The 14,175-nt window shown below is 40.0% G+C and overlaps 1 pseudogene; it reads left to right on the forward strand.

Annotated features, from left to right (window-relative positions):
- Nucleotides 1-5,550: 5,550 nt before the first annotated feature.
- LOC148019077 (autophagy-related protein 8C-like pseudogene) lies at nucleotides 5,551-6,380 on the forward strand (annotated as a pseudogene).
- The last annotated feature ends 7,795 nt before the right edge of the window (nucleotides 6,381-14,175 follow it).

Here is a 14,175-nt window from a genome sequence, read left to right on the forward strand (position 1 = left end):
AACCGTACATATGAAGAACATACAATGATGAGGGTGTTCGCAGGACATTGGAGTCATAACATAACAGCATATTCTTGAATTCTTATCATCACCCATAAGTCCAAAACTTATCAAGGGAAAATTGCAAAGGCTAGAACAACGATGGAAGATAAAGAGTTAATGGATTTTCTATTTTCTTTCTTGGATTCGAGGAGGATGAACTAAATGAACCGATTTCTTCATCTTGAACCCTTGTTTTGTTATTAACAGAAATTAAACAAAGACTTGGCATCAATTTCTCATCTTGCTTACTTGCATGATGAATCTTTTATCCTGAAATTTATTTAGGACTTCTGTGGTTGCGACTTTGCTTTCGAAAACCCTTCAACATCTTTGGTGAACCCGACGTGAAAGCGTCGCAGAAATTTCAGGATGGGAGACACTTCAGCCTCTATTTCAACTTCTTCTACAATTCCAGCTGCCTCTACTTCAGCTCCATCTATGACTGCTGCGTCAAGTACTTCAACGGAGGATCTAAAACAGATTTTGCAGAATATGTCCATGTATATGCAGCTCCAAAATCAGCAAACACAAATGTATATGCAGTAGCAACAACAATTGCATCAACAGCAGTTGTCTCAACAAAGGCAACTCTATTCGGAGCAGGAGAATGCAAACGGCGCGACTAAGGCTATTGAAGCAGTTGAGAGTGAGAAGAAGCTATTTGACGGGCGTAATGTTTCAGCATATTTGAAGACATATGAGATCAAGATGGGGTTTTTTGGAGTTCCTGTTGGACTTATGAGTAAGTACTTCCTTCATCTTGTCACACCTGCTTTGAGGACAAAAGTGACAGATTTATTTATTCAAAATACACATTGGCAAGATTTTAAGAAGGCTCTAAAAGAAGAATACTTCCTTGAGGACTTTGGTATGGCTACTCGGCGGTCATTCCGAGAGTGGGTCTACATGCCAAACAAGGGTCTTGCTGCTTCGGAGTTGATTCGAGAATTCGAAGAGAGGTATAGTCAGCTTGATGCCATTGAACAAAGAGCATTGGATGTTGAAAAAGTTGAGCTTTTCTTGCAAGCTGCAGATCCTGCTCTTCAAGAAGAATTGGGTGAGCTTCTTGAAGATCGCACGAAGCCTATGGGTCTTAAAACTGATTGGCAGGATGCTCAGGATGCAGTCTCGACTTTGACCAAGAGGAGGATATGGAAGACTCGCCTACAGAATGGTTCCATGACACCTACACCATCATCTGCTCCTATGCCTACTTCTATCCCTATTATTTCTTCTCCTCCTCAGCCAGTTTCTTGGCCTATGCCAGTGCCTACTATTTCTACTCCACCTATTCCTCCTGTTCCACGACCGATGCCTACACCTTCTGCTCCAAAACCATCCGCTCCATCGGTGCCTACTTCTCTTGATGACATAATCAAAGGTATCATAGATTTGACACTTGAGTCAGTCAAAGCGGAGTTGGTGGGTAAGTTGAAGGAGTAGTTTGCTTCGACTGTGCCTACTACTTCTTCTAGTGCTCCTAGGAGAGATCGGAGATGTATTTGGTGTGATAGTACGGAGCATCAGCATTGCAGGGATTGTGACTCTTTCCAAGATGCAAGGAGGCAAAATTTGGTATATTGGGGGCAAGATGGTAAGATTTGGTTGACTGAGACAGGAGCTCCACTTGCTACCAACTTTGGTAAAGGTGGAATGAAGAAGTTAGTGGAGGACATGGCTGCGCGTACTTCTTATGTGATGGCTAGAGGTGATGCTTCTGCATATGGAGTACAGATTGAGAAGGGATCGGAGACTCAGTCCGCACTATGGACTTATGCTATGGAGACTGCAAACAAGGGGAAAATTCAGCAAACTGTTTTGACTAGTGCAGGCTCTAGCATCAGATCAGAGACAGGATGGGACTCGCCTGTTGACAGGTATTCTATTTATGCTTATTTGGCTAAATCTCATGGTGCAGATGTATTTGTTGAGGAGAAGCGTAAGAGGGATGAAGAAAATCCAAGTGCAGCTAAGAAGACTAGAGGGGGTGAGTTTGTTACTCCACCTACTGCAGGACCATCTTCAAGACCAGGGCCAGATCGACAGATGGAGGATGCTCAAAAGAGAGAAAAGAGGCAGGAGCCTAGAGAGAGAAAACAGCCAGGATTCAGATTGATGTCCGATATTGAGACATCTACAGACATGAAGAAAATCTTTAATGATAAGATACTTGGCAGTGAGGTGACTTTCACTATTTCTGAGATTTTGGGCATCTCAAAAAGAGAGTTTCAGGATCAGTTTCAGGAGGTCCTGAAGAGGAAAAGACATGCATTGGCTACCACTGATACACAGGGAGTTTTGATTGGAGAGTTGGATGAGGATGATGATGAGGTTATGGTTGATAATGCTTCTATTTTGCCACAGGTAGAGAAGAGGGTTCAGCCTATGCATTATGCTGAAATTGATGAGCCTGTTTTGATACCGCGTAGTCACTTCTCGCGGAGCCATTGGGCTAGGGCAACTACACAGACGATGGTAAAGATTGGAGAGAAACAGGTGCCTTATGTTGCATTGGTTGATCATGGTTCAGAGATTAATCTCATTGTTCGTGGAGTTTATGAGAGTAACAGATGGCCTATGGATGTAGAGCATGGGTGGCGTATGAGAGCCGCCAATAACACTGCAGGTGATTTATATGCTGCTTGCCCTAGTGTCAGGGTTTCTATTGGTGATGTAGAGGAGGATTTTCATTTCTTTGTGTAGGATTCATGCTCGTATCCCATAATTCTTGGACAGCCATTCATTACAGAGATGCGCATGGAGACAAAGGTCATGGATGATGGATCTGCTTATGCACGGATTCACAGTAAAGATGGTATGAGAGCAGTTCAGTTTATGACTGTATGTGTGAATCATGTTAGAAACATGGATACTCTCAGAGATGCACCCTTACCCACTGTGAGGGATTCGGGTTTTCATTAGGTACCGCCGTTTCGCGAGACGACGGTGGTACAGAGGAGAGGAGATTGGAGTTCTCGCCTCCTGGCAGCAGTGTTTTCTCTTCTGGTTATGTTGGGATTTCAGCAAACAGTTCGATGAGCTATCAGAAGACTTCTAGATTGTCTAGAGCTGCCAGGCAGTATATATGCAGGAAGGAGAAAAATTTGAAAAATGCAGGAATTTTGGAGGATGATGAGCACATAGATGGTATGTATGACAGTGTGATTTGTACAGATACTATGACAGAGATGGGAGATATGCTGAAAACTGATATGCTGAATTGTCATGGTAATGTATTAGTGCAATCCCTGGACATGTTTTATGAAATTGCAGATTTTATGTCACAGATTGAGTTAGAGGCTGAGGTAACTCAACAAAGAGTGTTGAGTGCTGAAGAAATTCAGCAAACAGAGTTTCCAGCTGGTTATGATCAGCTTTCAGAGAGACAGAGGGCTGAAAAATTTCAGCCAACAGAGTTTACTGCTGAAATATTTCAGCATTCAGAGTTTGGGGCTATTTCTATGCAGTCCATAGAGCAGAGGGCTGAGAATATTCAGCCATTGGAGTGCAGAATTGCTGATTTACAGCAAGGTTTATGTAATGCAGAAGAACATAATGAAGCCAGGGTTGACACGAAATACAAGACTATGGATAAGAAGGTGGATTTTATAGGCAAGATTATGGAGTATTGTTCTACCACTTCAGAGATACAGAGATTCATTGGAGCTTGTGTGTTTTACATGATTTGGACACCCCATTTTGCACACATAGCAGATTGTTTATATGAGCTGTTTCGAAAGGGGCAGAAATTATTTTGGGATGAGAGCCACACTACAGCCATGAGGGAAATGAGGAAGTTATTGCAGATACTTTGGAAGATGGTGAAAAGATGGTTTGGGCCGTACATAGTTAGACATGTCTTTGATAATGCAACATATGAGCTGACTGAATTGGATGGGACAGTGCTTAGAGTGCCTATTGCTGGAAAAAGAATCAAGATTTTCAAGAAAAGAGATGATGAGGATTATGCATTGGAAGAATTTTCAAGAGAAGAGCAACGACAAGAAACTCCAATCGAAGAGACAGATGATATAGCTGATAATCTTGTTGATCTACCGGAAATGCATAACGAAGAGATTGATTTGTTTGTGGATCTTGATGATAATGATCATGGGTAGTTGGCCCATCCGGAGGATGCGCAGGATTAGAGGGGGTGGATGTCATATTGCTGTGCATTCGAGGTGTGTAAACCACCCAAAAGTCATATGTGTGATTTGATACTTTGTACATACTTAGTTGTTATGTTTGCTCTTTCATTCTATGCTGAAGACGGAGAAGAATAAGGAATTTTGGAGAGACTGCCTTGGTTCATTAACAGCACGATTTATGCTGAGATAGATGGAGGAGTTGTGGGCTTTGCCAAAAGGAGATGGCATCTCTGGAAATGTATCTATGACCTTTACTTGGGAAAGAGGCAGTAGCACTTTTCAAGTCATATTTTAGTGGTGCTTTTGATGAAGATGCGATTCGAAATAACTTTGTCCTTATCTATGAATTGCTAGATGAAATTATGGATTTTGGTTATCCCCAGAATCTATCTCCTGAGATTTTAAAGCTTCACATCACACAGTAGGGTGTTTGCTCTCCTTTCTCTTCAAAGCCACAAGACTCAAGACCTCCAGCAAATGCAACTCTTCAAGTAACAGGAGCAGTGGGATGGCGCAGAGAAGGTTTGGTTTACAAGAAAAATGAGGTCTTTCTTGATATAGTTGAGAGTGTAAACCTTCTAATGTCTTCAAAAGGAACAGTTTTGAGGTGTGATGTAACAGGAAAAATTCTTATGAAATGTTTCTTATCGGGAATGCCGGACTGGAAACTTGGTCTCAATGATAAGATAGGACTTGAAAAGGAAGCACAAATAAAAGCTCATCCCACGAGATGATGGTGGACGCCTTCAGGATGCACATTATGCAGACCAAAGATCTTGGAACTTGTCCTGTGCGACAGATTGGTGGCTGCTCATTTCTGTACATGCGAATTAGTAACGTCTATATTGTGATAGTTGCCAGTATGCAATTCGATTTGGTGATATTGGATTGGGAAGACGATACTCTACGCTAAATAGAGGGGAAAAAGGACGAAAAAGCTGGGGGGGGGATTACGCTAATCTGAGAGGAGTCGGGAGGAAAATAGGATGGCATGGGGGGCGCAGGAAATTGCAAAATGGTGGCTAATGTAAGCTTTGGGATCCAACATCGAAAGGAGGAGTAGGGATAGATGGTACTCTGCGCTGGAAGAGGGAAGGAAAGGAAGAACGGTGCTGGTACTCACCGCATCCGCAGAATCCCGATTGGACGACACTGCACCAGGAGACCAGCATTATCCACACCCTGTCTGCACTCGCTTCCATGAAGATTGAGCAGCGGTGTGTTGAGAAGTTCCAGAAGAACAGTGCCAAGGAAAGAGAGGTCATGGAGCATGTATGCACATACTTGGAGGCCGAAGCCAATGGGTTTATCTAAAATCTCCACCAGCATGAGTCGACGGTACAAGAAGGATGGAGGCGCCATGGTTCCTATGCGGGTGCACACTGTGCTCATCTCCACACAGCACGATGAAACAGTGACAAACGACGAGATAGCGGCGGATCTGAAGGAGCATGTGATCAAACCAGTGATTCCTGAGAAATGACCTGAACAAGACTATAGACGATGCTAATATCAATGATACGAAAGGAGATAACTACTACAGAGAACAGTAGGCAGCATGCCATGGACGCTGACAATCAAACCTCTCTGCTGCATTTTTGCGAGCACACGGAATTGCAAGACGACAGCTGCGAGAATTCATTCGTGTACAAGCTGCCTATTGGACAATGCTGGAGGAAGGGAGTCAAACATCTGCCATGATTTTGATGCAATCTGTAGATGAGGCACTAGACTATGTTATGTAAGACGAGCTACGGAAGGAATTTCCGTCCTGTTCGGCTTCTTTCAGAAGCGTTCAAAGGGGATTGAGGTCTCCGTCCAGAAGTGAAACGGCCAAGAGCTCTTTTGAAGAGGAACATGATCTAGAGAAGAGGAAAGCTGAAGCCTCTAGGATTCGTGAGAAGTATCCTTACAGGATTCCTGTAATAGTTGAGAAAGCTGAAAAGAAGTGACATTTCAGACATAGATAAGAAGAAGTACCTTGTACCAATTGACCTTATTGTTGATCAATTTGTCTATGTTATTCGGAAGAGGATCAAATTAAATGCAGAGAAAGCAATCTTCATCCTTGTAGACAATGTTCTTCCGCCTACTGCTACAATTATGTCAGCTATCTATGAGGAGTACAAAGATGAGGATGGCTTTCTTTATGTTACATACAGTGGAGAGAACACCTTTGGGTTGTGCTGAAACCGTACATATGAAGAACATACAATGATGAGGGTGTTCGCAGGACATTGGAGTCATAACATAACAGCATATTCTTGAATTCTTATCATCACCCATAAGTCCAAAACTTATCAAGGGAAAATTGCAAAGGCTAGAACAACGATGGAAGATAAAGAGTTAATGTATTTTCTATTTTCTTTCCTGGATTCGAGGAGGATGAACTAAATGAACCGATTTCTTCATCTTGAACCCTTGTTTTGTTATTAACAGAAATTAAACAAAGACTTGGCATCAATTTCTCATCTTGCTTACTTGCATGATGAATCTTCTATCCTGAAATTTATTAAGGACTTCTGTGGTTGTGACTTTGCTTTCGAAAACCCTTCGACAACGTTCATTGTCTTCATCGCTTGCAAGCTTTTTATACCAATCTATAGGCGTCATTGGTACTAGACATCGGCCACTCTCAACTTTTCCATTGAAGTGTCTAGCCTATGTCTTTCAATGTAGTGAGTGATCTTCGGGCAAGAATCATCTATGCTGAAGATATATGTTCTTATTGCCAATGCTTACTATACGTAGATTTCAACCAATCACCGCATAGCGGACAAGTTTTATAACCCTTGATTGAACACCCTACGTCCATAGAGAAACATTTAGCATGAGCATGAAATATTAAATTGAAATGAAAATACTCACTCATGTGCTACTTAAATCACAATCGAATACCTAAATAAAATCCATATCGAGGAAAGTCATGTATAGTCCATGCTAGAATTTCACGAACTTGAAATCTTCTTTTTTTGTCTTGTTTTGTCATGTCAAGCATATTTATGCCTCTCCATAACTCTAGTAGATCATCAATAAGAGGAGCCAAATAAACATTAAGGTCTTTGACTTCACACCATCCAATCCAATGCCCATCTTAATGTCTCACAGCTCTTGTTCAAATTCTGGCCACTTTGAATTGATATGCTTGAAGGAAAGATAATCGAAGGGAATTTGCATAATCCCATTTGTACTTAGGTTCTTTGCTCCCCAATTCATAAGTCTTGCTAACTATGGGGTCCCAAATATATGTTGTATATGGGGAGCAAATGGAAAATGTAGAAGCACCTTGCAAGGGATCTTTCCGCTTGCATCTTTGTAACATGATGTTTCACATTTTGGGCATCTCTCCTCATTCTTCTATTCACCTCTATATAAAATACAATCGTTGGGACATGCATGAATTATGTTGTAGTCCAATCCAAGCTTCGTGATCATCTTCTTTGCCTCATCTATTGACGTAGGAAGGACATTGTTTGTAGGTAAAAACTTTTGTGATAGTAGCCTGTAGCATTTCAAGCACACATAACTCTTAGATTTTGTTAAATAACACACTCAACATTGACATGAGAGAAGCAGCTTACTTTAATAGTGCTGAAACAAATGCATTACTCCAAGCATAACGACTTTGGAGGTTCAAGATAAGTAAAGTCACACTTAATCGTGATGATTTTGAGCCTTTGTAGATTTACTGAAGTGCTTTAGCTCTAAGAAAGCTTTCATCCTCACCTTCTTCACCTTCTTCATACCAATCATTAATAATCTCATCCATGTCATCATCGTTGTTGAAGTCTTTGTGTGCTTTTCTAAAATCCATGTCATAAAGTTTCTTCAAACTATCATAACTTTCTGGATCACTATTGCGAAGGAGTCTCATCTACTCATTTGGCATTCGAGAGGTGCCATGAGAGGGTAGATGCACATCATTCTCTATATAATAAGCTGAAACCTATCACATCATTCTCTATATTCATCATTAAGCAAGGAGACAATCTGATTAAACAAGGATCTTGTTATTATCAAATATACATGTAAAGATTGAGGAAGTTGGAAAAACAAAGAACACAATTCATGCTTCCATATATAGAGAGTTGAATGAGTATACTTTTTTTTTTGCAAATAAAGTGTGGCTAATTATATTACTTTAGGAAAAACTAAATACAATGAAGTGCTCATGCTCAATAGACTAGCTTTTGCATCCAAGGAAAAGTGATGTTGTATTCATGCATCTTAGGAACAAGTATACATAGAAAGGAATGATCCAAGGAAAATGACCATTCCAAGAGAAGTAAATCATCTAAACTTCAATCCAAAGGTGGAGATGCTCTTGTAGGTCCGTGAAATCCATAGTTTTTCAATAGTTCATCAGTGGCACACAATGATCTAATGGCATTGACAAGAATATATCTTGGAACATCTCTACTCATGTATCCTAGTTCATGACCATTTTCACATTCCACAAATGTGTAATTGGTTCTTGTGCTTTTTCCTTGATTGTTATTAATTAGACCTACTATGTTTCCTTGTGTGTATGACCTCCCATCTACATAAAATCTCTATTCTTGAGCATGAGTGATGCCTCAATTTGAAAAAGACGCTGCATTGAGGCACTTACCATAATTGCTCATGCTCAAAGTATACCGCACCAGTTGGTGCCATGGAACCCATCCATATATAAGTCCACCAAAGTACATAAGTGTCACCTCTCAATCAGGTGGAACTTGTAGGTCTTGTGCAATGAAGAGGCCACATCCTCCATTTGGAATACTAGAAGGAGCTATCATGTAGCGAGTGCCCCAAAAGCTAAAAGTCTCTCCATCTCTAGGAAGTGACGCTCCTTGTCATCCTCCATAGAGCCTGTAATCGTACGTCTGCACAAGAGATCATAGATGATCAAGCAATGCATAATCATGAGATATTTCGATCTCAAGGCCAAGAGGTAGGGGCTGTCACAAGATATCAAGTTGCAACTATTGGATTGCATAATCATGATATATCTCGATCTCAAGGCTAGGAGGTAGGGGCTGTCACAAGATATCAAGTTGCAACTATTGGATTTCTTGTACGAGAATGACAAGCATCTCACCCATAGATGTCATCTTCACCATCAAATGAAGTTGCATATTCCAACATGTGTAATGTGATGATTACTAATATGTACCTTCAACAAAAATGAAAATAATGTAAATAGGATATAAAGAACACTAACCATAGGCCGATGTCATTGTGATGGGACTAGTGCATGAACCAAAACACCATATTTTGACTCATGGAAATGACATTGGCATTGGGCCTCGGATAGGAGCCTCAACATCTATCACGCCAACATAGAATTTGCTCCTCCTCATAATAAGATGAAGACTCTGATTCATGTAAAGGAGCACTCTCTGGAATTACAAATGCCGCACAACCACCACAACTATAATGCGGAGGTGATGGTGTATAAGAGGAATGTGGATCTGCATAAATAGAGATAAAAGAGATTAAACTGGGTGCTAATCTTTTTTATTCATTGACTCATAAATAGAGCACATGTTCTAGTGCAATAAATATAAAATCAAAATATTATATTGACTCTCTTTTTTTAAACACAACTAGGAGGTATGCACATGATCCCAGCAACAAGAGGCCTGCTGGATTTCTTAAGCAGTCGTGGACATACTTTCGTTGGGAGTACCACTTACGAGTGACATTTCCACATCAGAGAGTATGTTTTTTTATCACTTTTTTGAAGTATTTTGACTTAAAAATTCATATAGAATTAAATTTGTATAATATAATTTTTTCTTTGATTTCAATAAACTGATATAGAAGGCAACAACAGCCAGAGTCTCGAGCAAACATACATCTCACCTAGGTCACATGGGGAGAGATGGTTTTATTGCTACTTTTGTAAGTATATGACATAGGTTTTCTTTGATTTCAATGAACTGATATAGAAGTCAACAACAGCCAGAGTCTCGAGCAAACATACATCTCACCTAGGTCACATGGGGAGAGATGGTTTTGTTGCTACTTTTGTAAGTATATGCCATAGGTTTTCTTTGATTTCAATGAACTAATATAGAAGGCAACAACAGCCAGAGTCTCGAGCGAACATACATCTCACCTAGGTCACATGGGGAGAGATGGTTTTGTTGCTACTTTTTTAAGTATATGCCATAGGTTTTTATTGTTTATGTAATTGGAATCATAGAAGAAAGAAAAATAACCAAAGTAATCTAACTTTGGATCTGTTTTTGAACAAATTAAAGATTAGGATCATCATGCGATGGTAGCACAAATTTAGATAGCTACTTCTGAGGGGTATAGAGCCCTTCGGAGAAGGCTTCCTCCATCATGCCCTTTTTTGAGTGTCCATTCTATTATTTTTAGATATTTTTTCAATAGTTCAATTTGTTAATTGTGTCAATACTTGATCTTTATTGATGCAGGAGAGATTCATGGTGAGATAGATATGGATGTTGTTGCTCGAGAGGAGGCTAAGGCAAGAGGATAGATGAGAAATGGACCCAAGCTGTTGTGGCACGAGTACCTCCGAAGAAACCGAGGCCCCATGGAGATGCAAAGAGCACATCAGATAGCGCATCCGATCATTAGCTCCCCTCTCCCACACTTTCCCACATACTTGATCACAATCATGTAACACATTCCATGACATGCCCATGACATTGTATATATATTGATTTATATATGTCTAATTAGTTTTAGTCTTGTGAATCCTCTCATGTTTGATAAAGTGTTTTTTTAAGTTTTGTGAATTGACTCATGTTTGATATATATTTTTTTTAAAGCCATGATAAGTAGAGCAAAAAGAAAGTACGTATCATGATCCATGTTGTTTCTTGCATAAGTGATCTGTGTATGTGTCGTTCTGTATGCAGGTCTGTTTTATACTCAACATTGCATTTTCATGTGAGAGAGAGAGAGAGAGAGAGAGAGAGAGGGAGAGAGAGAGAGAGAGAGAGTGTGTGTGTGTGTGTGTGTGTGTATGTAAGTGAGAGAGAGTGTGTGTGTGAGAGAATAAGTGTGTGTGTGCATAAGGGTGAGAGAGAGTGAGAGAGCAAGTGTGTGTGTGTGTGTGTGTGTGTGTGTGTGTGTGTGTGTGTGTGTGTGTGTGTGTGTGTGTGTGTGTGTGTGAGCAAGTGTATGTGTATATAAGAGAAAGAGAGATCAAATATGTGTGTGTGTGAGAGAGAGAGAGAGCATGTATGTGTGTGAGTGAGAGGGAGCGAGTGCCACACACCTTTTTTATAAAAACGTTCCCAAATTCTTTAAGTTTCTTAAGCGGCACTCGCTATCGCATATGCGATGCATAATATGTCGTATAAGTGACGCAAAAACATCACATATTGCATCCTTAAGCATGTCGCAATGTGATCAGCGCATGCAGCGACACACATAGCAATGTTTGGGCATCACATATGTGACGCTCGTCAACATCACTAACCCCCTCCACCCCCTCCCCCTTGTAGTGTTACAGATCATGTAAGTGTAGGGGAGGGAGTTTTTCCAAAAACTACATAAGCATATACATTATATACATTAGGGATAGGCCCCCATTGATTCTCTCCTCCAACAAATAAGTAAGAGAGGGGGTTTGGAATTTTTGGGAGGGAGGGTGGTGGAAAGAAAGAAACTAGGAAAAGCAAAGGTAAGAATGATCTTTGAATGGATCAAGAGGTGAAACCACATCTTGAATACTCTAGTATGTGATCTTCTATTTGGAAGTATGTTAAGAGCCATGGTTAGTGAAAAGAAGCTTCTAGTTAGAGATTGTTTTCACCATGAATAAATGAGAAATGTGCACATCAAACATAGCAAGAATGTTTTTTGTGGAATGCAGACATCATCCATATAGGAGGTTGGATTATGGTACTTGGAATAAAGCCTTATAAAGGGTCTTCCCAAAAGATTTTCATTGTTAATATTAGAGAGGGATCCTAAAGGGAAATTTTTAGTACCAAATCGGAGAGGGAACTTGACTGCCCTGATGAATAGAAGCACTATAGGTATGCTTCACATAAATTGGGAAAAATGTCTTTTTCAAATGGAACTAGGATTTTATAGGTTTAAGGAAAGTTGCTCATCATAGGGACTGTAAATGAATTTTTTTTTAAAAAATTCATATGAGGACCCTTATAGACTTGGTGGACATCTACAAAATCATATGTCCACAAGACATGTGTCTAAAAATGAGAATGGGTTGAAAAAGGGGATTATTGTTCAAGCTATTCAAGGAGAGTTGGCTATTGAAATAAAAATAAATGTACCCTCCCATTGTGTGAGTTCAATTGGTTAGTATGACTTTCTCCAAAAAAATAAAATAAATTTAATTGCTTTGTGTTTCTACAAATGCCTTGATGTTTGCTTCCTACCCATTCATCTCCTCGCCCACCATGTTTGTAAGGGGCTTAAATTTTGTGAGGCATAGACAACTAAGTGTTGACCATTGTGACCTAAATAACCCAACACATGTAAAATGAGCTAAAAATCAAAATTATAGAAAGTAAGGAAAGGCTGCAAAATCTTGTTCATCAAACTCTGGAAGGTAGCTAGAGCATTTGTAAGCCCAAATGGCATCACTAGGAAACGATAGAGGCCTCGATTAGTCCTAAAAGTAGTCTTGATTTCATCACCCTCTCACATGTAGATCTGATGATACCCTGACCTCAAGTCAATCTTCATAAAGAATCGAGCCCCTTAAGCTCATCAACAAATCATCAAGTCTTGGTATTGGATACCTATTCTTCATTGTAATCTTATTAAGATCCATGTAGTCAATACACATCCTGAAAGATCCATCTTTCTTTTTAACTAACAAGACTAGAGAGGCATAAGGTGAAGAACTAGGTTCAATGAATCCCATCTCAAAGAATGTCCTTGATTTGGTCAGCTACTTTTTCTAGGTCACACTTGGACAATCTATAGGTGGCTTATTGATTGTCTTTGAGTTGGGCTCCAAATCAATGGGGTGATCTACTGCTCTCTTGGGAGGCAATGAAGTAGGCACCTCAAACAAGTCGTTGTACTCCTCAAGAAGAGCTTTCAAGGCTGGGTGACTTGCTGAATTTATGGACTGATCTTCAATCTCTTTATTCAAGTGCAAAAACAAATATCAGTGAGTATCTTTTGTACTCCGTCTTTTTGAGTTGTTGAATCGTGATAAGCTGAAAATCTGATCTACTAGGAATTCCGTGTAAATGGATGAGTTGTCCCTCAAAGATAAACTCCATATACAAAAATGAAAAATTCATAGTGATTTTTCCTAATGTCATCAACCAATCACAATCGAGTACAATATCTATGGGCCCCATTTCAAAGGTAATCAAGTTTACTTTTGCTTCATAATTTTCAGCCAGCTATAAAGAAACCTATGGGCACATTTGGGTACTGATTTCTTCTTCACCATTGGCCACCTGAACTCTTATGGGCTACTGTAAGTCAATGGGAAGACAATTCAGCTTGTCCATAATGGACTTATTCACAAAACTGTTGTACTGCCACTATCTATCAAAATGTGTTTTCACACCCTACTATCCTAGAGCCAATGGCCAAGTTGAAGTTAGAAATCGTATCCTTTGCTCGATCTTGACAAGGATGATTGCTACATATCGTTGTGATTGGGATGATAGACTTAGAGAGGCCCTCTGGGCATAGAGAATCTCTTATAAGACTATCACTAGACACACACCTTCTAGTTGGTATATGGTACGGAAGCCATCTTTCTTGGAGAGTGCCTATAATCAAATGCTTGGGAGATAATGAATCCCTATTGCGTTGATTATTACACTTTGAATGTCTGGATGAAATACAATGGATGGCCTTACAATGTATGGAAGACACTGGCTTGACAGAAGGCTTAGCATGACACCTTCATCAAGTATAAAAAATTCAAAGAAGGTGACCTCGTCCTCACTATGATTCGTGCTTTGTGATCAAGCAAGCTCCAATAACGTTGGATGGGCACACACAAGGTACTTGCTAT

The sequence above is a fragment of the Lygodium microphyllum genome, chromosome 20 (assembly GCF_053477565.2).
Source record: "Lygodium microphyllum isolate KBCC chromosome 20, Lygodium_microphyllum_v1.1.10, whole genome shotgun sequence".
In the NCBI taxonomy this organism is placed as follows: Eukaryota; Viridiplantae; Streptophyta; class Polypodiopsida; order Schizaeales; family Lygodiaceae; genus Lygodium; species Lygodium microphyllum.